General features: G+C 41.2%; 1 long non-coding RNA gene across 1 annotated transcript in view; it reads right to left on the bottom strand.

Moving 5' to 3' along the window:
* The window catches only part of LOC127529360 (uncharacterized), a 12,883-nt gene extending 7,314 nt beyond the window's left edge, over nt 1-5,569 (bottom strand). Inside the window, exon 1 of the long non-coding RNA XR_007936025.1 lies at nt 4,628-5,569. This is a non-coding gene — a long non-coding RNA (uncharacterized LOC127529360). The remainder of the gene's footprint in view (nt 1-4,627) is intronic.
* Nucleotides 5,570-5,867: the final 298 nt, after the last annotated feature.

The raw sequence follows: 5,867 nt of genomic DNA, 5'->3' as shown, positions 1-5,867 counted from the left end.
ACATGGATCTGAATATGCTGAGGACAGTGACTGTCTTCTTACAAGCAGTGGCACCTCCACATTAAGGTCAGTTGAGGTCAATTTACCGCCATCTCCCAGCAGAAGGCACTGTAGTGCAGTAATTAAAAAAAAAAAATAGTAATCTTCCTTTCATCCACCCATCAATTTCCAAACCTGGTTATCCCAATAGAGACCGGCTGAAGTCAGGACAGTTTTAGCCCTCCAAGAGATTCCACGACCGGAGACATTCTGAAGCCCCTGTCAGCTGCGTCTCTTTTGACTCCACTCACTTTCCAAGCTCCCACCCCCATGTTTGCGGTACAGTTTTATGTTTAATGTAATATTATAGTAATGGTGGCAAACTGAATGTGTGTACAAAAAAATATTTATTATAAATAAATAAATAAAAAAAAAAAAAAACTTTAACAACATAAACTGTCGTGCTAATGTACTAAATGTCCCTTCGTACTTGTTGCGAGGTCGCGAGCCATCCCCAATGGGTATGCAAAGCTGCTCGGCTAACAGAGAAGGTCTTAGCTGGGCGACTCAACCGACTACTTTATACCTCTTCGTGCTTCTGAGGGTGAGTGCGTCATTCCTCTGGAGCATAAACTTTGCCACAATTAATCAGTGCAGGATTTATGTATAACCTACACAAGCTATAGCTTAGGGCCCCCGCCTTCTTGGGGGCCCCCAAAACAAATTGTCCGAGTGAGCAATTGTCATATATACTTAAATATACTACAGCATTATTTGTCCCAATCAGGCCCGGCCTTAGGCATAGGCGAAGTAGGTGACCGCCTGGGGCCCCGGATCGACTCCTTGGTCTAATTTTCACGCATTTCACAGAGCTTCCAGGGGGGGCTCCGCCCCCCTCAGGGGGCCCCTGGACCCCCTTTTCGCCTAGGGCCCCATAATACCTAAGACCGGGCCTGCAATTAATGTATCGTTAATATAAATATAATTTTTTTTTACACAAGTAATAATACAGTACACTAATGATACAACACAGAGAGAGGACCACAAGGACAGTACTCTAAAGAGCTCAACGTTCAGTATGTAGTATTGCATATTTTGACTGTTTGCCAAATATGATTTATTCAATTCAGAGTCTATAAGAGTATGTTGTGTTAATCATAGCTGGGTGCAGCATATAATTTATTCTTCTTCGTCTTCTTCTTTAGCATTTCCCATTTTTATATGGGGTCAGCCTTCTGATTACCAGCGTAGATCCTTAGCTACGAGCCACTACTCCGTTGAGTGCAGCATATAACTAACGTATTAAAGTGCAGTCTCACGAATGAGACATGGCAAACAAAGATATAAAACGTATACTATAAAATACAAAATGTTAAGATTTTTTGTTCAATTTGTTTCTTATATATGACACCAAAACAACTACTTCAGATGCAGAACAGAAAGACCTCGATAGTTTAGAAGTTTAATAAATGCTGAATACACATTTGAGTACAGGAACTAAAGGGAATTGAAATCGTCATGAGGTAATATAGGCGTGAGTTCACCAATGAAACAGGGAAGTGGCTCCAGAAGAGGGCGTCAATTTATGGACCTCACAGTGTCTTAAGTGCTCGGAACTGTCCGAGGCCTAAAACTGTCCTGACTGCAGCTGGACACTTCTCGCTTATCCTGAAAAGGGTCACAGGGAAGTTGGAGGCTATCATCTTGATATTTTAACATGCATTAAACATTATACTAAAAAACTCTACTTAGACATTATACTCAATTTTTTTCCCAATTTCCCATAATATGCTCATTGTAATTTCCAGAAAAGGCTTCCATTTGAAGTATGTGAAATTTTTTTGTTTCCGGCACTGGTAGCCTGATTTCTGGTTGCTTGGACAGACTTCTTTAACCCTGCACTGTTCTCTCCATACCTTTCTCTTGTGTATGCATGTGTAGTATGAACTTTTCAGCTCCATTTTGGCACCTAAAGCCTATGGTCTTTTAAAGCTACCCATTGTTTCGATTATTTTTCTTGGTGACACTCACTCTTTTGGAGTAGTCATCATCATTTATCATGAATCGTGATGATTACTTATGTTAAATATAATTTAGCACTTTGCCCGCTGAAGAAAAATGGAACTTTTAAGAATATATATTTGCTGTCTGTCTGTATCGAATATTTCATGTTGAATTTAAGATATTGTTTGATACTGCCCTCTGGTGATTGTACTCTGTTACTATATGATTATAGATCTTTGTGTGAATTGTGTATGGCAAAATTCATTTGATATTCTGATATAATTGGTGCTGGTACTCTAATAGATTGTGAAACACAGCGTCTCTCGCTTCCGTCACAGTGCCAGTGATCTTTTATCTACTGTGTCCCCACCACACAACCAGCTCTGCTTTGAGCTGTTCACTTGTAGTCAGAGGCAACACCATCTGCACTCGCTTTCCCCAACTTCGTGTGCTGATCCAAGCCAGGATCCTTCCCAAGATTGCTAGTCGTCACATAAACAGGCCAATGGATTGAAGCCGAGGAGCAGGTGTTTACATGCTTGATGATCAGACTCTTCCAACACATGAACACACACTGCACACCTTCTTAGGATGTGTCCATCCCTTCTGCATCTTCAGCATCTCTCCCCAACGCTTGTGTGGCTCCACCAGAATTTTCATGCCAAAAATGTCTCTGCTTACAGGTGTTAATCAACTAGGAAATTCGTGAAACTTGATGCTTTTGCAATAACAACATGTCAAAAAATATAAAATAACTAAGAAATCTCAAGCTTATTGTTTTTTTTAATTTCTATAGGTAGTCACAAAATTAGGACAAAGTAGCACTGACAAATCAATGTTTATCACTGCCTCATTTTGGGATATTTGGGCCACTTACTGAAAGAATGTGCTCATGCAAAAGAAAAAATGAGTGAGAGTAACCTTCCTTAGAGAGCAACAGTCGCACAAGGCATGCTACCAATAGTTCATGATACATGAAGCAAGCTAATCCTGAGGAGGATCATCCTCTGAGTAACATACAGCGCATCCCTTTTTCCACATTTTGTTATGTTACAGCCTTATTCCAAAATGGATTAAATTCATTTTTTTCCTCCGAATTCTACACACAACACCTCATAATGACAACGTGAAAAACGTTTACTTGAGGTTTTTGCAAAATTTATTAAAAATAAAAAAATTGAGAAAGCACATGTACATAAGTATTCACAGCCTTTGCCATGAAGCTCAAAATTGAGCTCAGGTGCATCCTGTTTCCCCTGATCATCCTTGAGATGTTTCTGCAGCTTCATTGGAGTCCATCTGTGGTAAATTCAGTTGATTGGACATGATTTGGAACAGCACACACCTGTCTATATAAGGTCCAACAGTTGACAGCTCATGTCAGAGCACAAACCAAGCATGAAGTCAAAGGAATTGTCTGTAGACCTCCGAGACAGGATTGTCTCAAGGCACAAATCTGGGGAAGGTTACAGAAAAAGTTCTGCTGCTTTGAAGGTCCCAATGAGCACAGTGGCCTCCATCATCCGTAAGTGGAAGAAGTTCGAAACCACCAGGACTCTTCCTAGAGCTGGCCGGCCATCTAAACTGAGCGATTGGGGGAGAAGGGCCTTAGTCAGGGAGGTGACCAAGAACCCGATGGTCACTCTGTCAGAGCTCCAGAGGTCCTCTGTGGAGAGAGGAGAACCTTCCAGAAGGACAACCATCTCTGCAGCAATCCACCAATCAGGCCTGTATGGTAGAGTGGCCAGATGGAAGCCACTCCTTAGTAAAAGGCACATGGCAGCCCGCCTGGAGTTTGCCAAAAGGCACCTGAAGGACTCTCAGACCATGAGAAAGAAAATGGTCTCTGGTCTGATGAGACAAAGATTGAACTCTTTGGTGTGAATGCCAGGCGTCACGTTTGGAGGAAACCAGGCACCGCTCATCACCAGGCCAATACCATCCCTACAGTGAAGCATGGTGGTGGCAGCATCATGCTGTGGGGATGTTTTTCAGCGGCAGGGACTGGGAGACTAGTCAGGATAAAGGGAAAGATGACTGCAGCAATGTATAGAGACATCTTGGATGAAAACCTGCTCCAGAGCGCTCTTGACCTCAGACTGGGGCGACGGTTCATCTTTCAGCAGGACAACGACCCTAAGCACACAGCCAAGATATCAAAGGAGTGACTTCAGGACAACTCTGTGAATGTCCTTGAGTGGCCCAGCCAGAGCCCAGACTTGAATCTGATTGAACATCTCTGGAGAGATCTTAAAATGGCTGTGCACCGACGCTTCGGTGCTGCAAAGAGGAATAGGCGAAACCGGCCAAGGATAGGTGTGCCAAGTTTGTGGCATCATATTCAAAAAGACTTGAGGCTGTAATTGCTGCCAAAGGTACATCGACAAAGTATTGAGCTTAGGCTGTGAATTGGATTTCTCAGTTTTTTTATTTTTAATAAATTTGCAAAAACCTCAAGTAAACTTTTTTCACGTTGTCATTATGGGGTGTTGTGTGTAGAATTCTGAGGAAAAAAATGAATTTAATCCATTTTAGAATAAGGCTGTAATATAACAAAATGTGGAAAAAGTGATGCGCTGTGAATACTTTCCGGATGCACTGTAGCTTGATTGAAAATAATACAGAGAATAACGTTTCACATTACCTTGTGTTAATAGCATATTGTAAGGGTGTTGCTCCAAAACGATCTGTCTGATTGATGTCAGCACTTCTTGCCAAAAGGAATTTTATAATATCACTGTGTCCGTTTCTTGTTGCAGCATGTAAAGGAGTAGTTTCATTATAGTCTGAATAATCGACGTCAACCTAGAAGCAGAAATACAGTAATCAAAAAGTGAAGAAAGTGCTTGTGTTTATGTGAAGAAGCATTACGTCATAAAATAATTTCTACTAATTATTTAGTAAAACAAGAATGTTTCATTCATTTTCACAGGTCATTCTGGCAGCATCGAGCACATGGTAGAGTCAACTGCAAGTGCAGTCATTTATTCCAGGGCAGTTTTCAGCTGCCATGTTACCTAAACTGATTGTCTTTGAACAGTGTGGGGGACACTGGTGAATGCTGATGTGTGAAATGATTGACGCACAGTGACACAGTGGTAGCACTTCTGCCTCCCAGTATGGAGACCAGAGTTTATGTCCTTGGTCCCTGGTCCTCTCTGCATGGAGTTTGCAAGTACTCCATGTGTCTGCGTGGGTTTCTTCCCACTGTCCAAAGACATGCAGGTTAGGTTAACTGGTAATGCTAAATTGACCCTAGTGTGTGTTTGCCCCGTCCAAACTTTCGTCCTGACTTGTGCCCTATGCCAGCTGGGATGGGCTCGAGACCGCGACATGACAGGAGAAAATGACAGGACAGGTATTATCTTGGAAAGTAATTTGAAAAAGGAAAGAAAAATGGAAGAAATCGAAGCCATGCATTGTAATGCACTTAAGAATGTGGAAAAAATATTGCAAAGTACAGTAGTGTGCATTATGTACTGTGAAATATGAGTAGTTTACTACTTTATTCAAGAGAGGCATTGTTCATTCTAACATTATAGACACAGAGAGCAACAAACCAAGCAGGCGTTCATAATTTTCAAAATTATAGATAAAGTTGTGACAGGAGAATTCTTGCAATGAAAACAAGAGAATCACATACTGGAGTGTGTTAGTAGAAAGTACAGAAAAAAGTTGAAACTAAAGTTAGAAGCACTTAAGAGTTGTGGGAATCTGAAACAAATTACCACAGCATGCAGCTGATAAATTACAAAGCACCTTGATGAGTTAAGCACACGACCTTCGATGGCCTTCTGTCTTTTACCACAATTGCTTGTGATTACCATGATTCAATTTTGAAAAAGAGGAAGATGAAAAAAATTGGAACTATTTAAAATGTATCA

This window comes from Erpetoichthys calabaricus, chromosome 10 (assembly GCF_900747795.2).
Source record: "Erpetoichthys calabaricus chromosome 10, fErpCal1.3, whole genome shotgun sequence".
Taxonomy (NCBI): Eukaryota; Metazoa; Chordata; class Cladistia; order Polypteriformes; family Polypteridae; genus Erpetoichthys; species Erpetoichthys calabaricus.
Note: the sequence above shows the minus strand (reverse complement) of the source record. Positions and strands in the feature narration are given on the sequence as shown.